Here is a 2,500-nt window from a genome sequence, read left to right as displayed (position 1 = left end):
CCAACGTCCTGAAGGAGTTCAAAGACGTTATGCCACCTGAGTTGCCGAAGACTCTTCCGCCACGCAGAGGCGTGGATCACAGTATTGAGCTGGAGCCAGGAGTGAAGCCTCCAGCGAGACCACCCTATCGCATGGCCCCGCCAGAGTTGGCAGAACTCAGAAAGCAGTTAGGTGAACTGCTAAGCGGTGGTCTCATCCGCAGCTCAAAAGCACCTTTCGGAGCTCCAGTTCTCTTTCAGAAGAAACAAGATGGGAGCCTCCGATTATGCGTCGACTACCGAGCCCTCAACAAAGTAACAGTGAAGAACAAGTATCCCATCCCGCTCATCGCGGACTTGTTCGACCAATTGGGCAAGGCGAAGTATTTCTCAAAACTCGACCTTCGGTCGGGGTATTGGCAGGTGCGCATTGCTGAAGGCGACGAAGCAAAGACTACATGTGTGACCAGATATGGAGCGTTTGAGTTCTTGGTGATGCCTTTCGGCTTAACCAACGCTCCGGCAACATTCTGTACTCTCATGAACCAGCTATTCAAGGAGTATTTGGATAAGTTCGTGGTCGTCTACTTGGACGACATCGTCGTTTACAGCCAAACGCTCGAGGAGCACGTCAAGCACCTTCGGACGATTTTCAAGGTTCTCAGGGAGAACACTTTGTTCGTAAAAAGGGAGAAATGCTACTTTGCTCAGACTGAGATCCTGTTCTTGGGGCACCGAATCGGTGATGGCTCCATCCGGATGGACAAGTCGAAGGTGCAAGCAGTTGCGGAATGGCGAACTCCAAAGAAGGTGCCAGAGTTGAGATCCTTCCTTGGTTTCGTCAACTACTACCGACGCTTCATTGCTGGATATTCGAAGCGGGCAACCCCACTGACGGAGTTGCTGAAGAAGGAGCAGCCTTGGAAGTGGTCTGACAAATGTGAGATAGCATTCCAAGATCTGAAGGCTGCTGTTCTGGAAGAACCAGTGCTCAAATTGCCAAACTATGGAGAGCCCTTTGAAGTCCATACAGATGCTTCGGACTTTGCTATTGGTGGAGTACTCATGCAAGAAGGTCATCCGGTGGCCTACGAGAGCCGTAAACTCAACGAGACCGAGAGGCGGTATCCAGTGCATGAGAAGGAGATGACAGCGGTGATCCACTGCCTACGAGTTTGGCGACACTACCTCCTTGGGTCGCGATTTGTGCTGAGGACAGACAACATCGCCTTGAGTTATTTCCAAACTCAGAAGAAGCTCTCCCCAAAGCAAGCACGGTGGCAGGACTTCCTGGCTGAATTTGATATGGCAATGGAATATAAGCCCGGGAAGGCGAATGTCGTGGCCGATGCGCTGAGTCGGAAGGTGGAGTGCGTGAATGCTGCACAACTGGAGGGCAGAGGCCAAGCAAGTCAGTTACACTCAACCTTCCTTTCCCGAATCAGAGATGGACTGTATAGTGATCCCCAGGCAGTTATCCTGATGCAGCTCATCAAAGAAGGCAAAGCACGACGATTTTGGGTCCAGGAGGGACTTGTTTACACAAAAGGGAATAGGGTTTATGTTCCCCGAGTGGACAATCTAAGGCGTGAACTCTTGAAAGAGTGTCACGATTCCCTTTGGGCTGGACACCCCGGCATTCACAGAACGTTGGCTCTCGTGGAGAGGGCCTTCTACTGGCCAAAAATGGGGATTGATGTGGAGGAGTATGTTCGAACATGCCTTACTTGCCAACAAGACAAGGTGGAGCAGCGGAAGCCGGTGGGACTTTTGGAGCCGTTGCCCGTACCAGAAAGGCCTTGGGAGAGCATTTCCTTAGACTTCATATCAAGCTTGCCACCTGTAGGGGGACTTGGATCGATACTTGTGGTGGTCGATCGGTTTTCAAAGTATGCAACTTTCATTGCTGCTCCCCTACACTGTTCAGCTGAAGAGGCGGCCAGACTGATGATGAAGGGTGTAGTGAAGTATTGGGGAGTCCCACACAATATCATTAGTGATCGAGACGCTCGGTTTCTGGGACGGTTCTGGACCGAGCTATTCAAATTGTTGGGATCAAAGTTATACTTCTCTACAAGCCTCCACCCCCAGACGGATGGTCAGACTGAAAGAATAAATTCGCTCTTAGAGCAGTATCTCCGGCACTATGTGAGTGCCAATCAACGAGATTGGGTGAAGCTGTTGGACATCGCCCAATTCTCCTACAACTTGCAGCGGAGCTCTGCATCCAACAAGAGCCCCTTCGAAATTATCACAGGACAACAACCGTCGACTCCGCACACTATGGCTATTGGGTATACTGGGAGTAGTCCATCAGCCTACCATTTCGCAAAGGAGTGGCATCGGAATGCCGATATTGCGCGGGCTTACTTGGAGAAGGCGGCAAAACGGATGAAGAAGTGGGCAGACTTGGGAAGGCGACCACAGGAGTTCAAAGTTGGCGATTTGGTGTTGGTAAAGCTCCAACCAGCATCACTCCAATTCTTCAGGAAAAGAGTCCACAAAGGATTGGTGCGTAAGTA

Source organism: Musa acuminata, unplaced genomic scaffold (assembly GCF_036884655.1).
Source record: "Musa acuminata AAA Group cultivar baxijiao unplaced genomic scaffold, Cavendish_Baxijiao_AAA HiC_scaffold_466, whole genome shotgun sequence".
Taxonomy (NCBI): Eukaryota; Viridiplantae; Streptophyta; class Magnoliopsida; order Zingiberales; family Musaceae; genus Musa; species Musa acuminata.
This window is presented reverse-complemented; position numbering follows the sequence as displayed.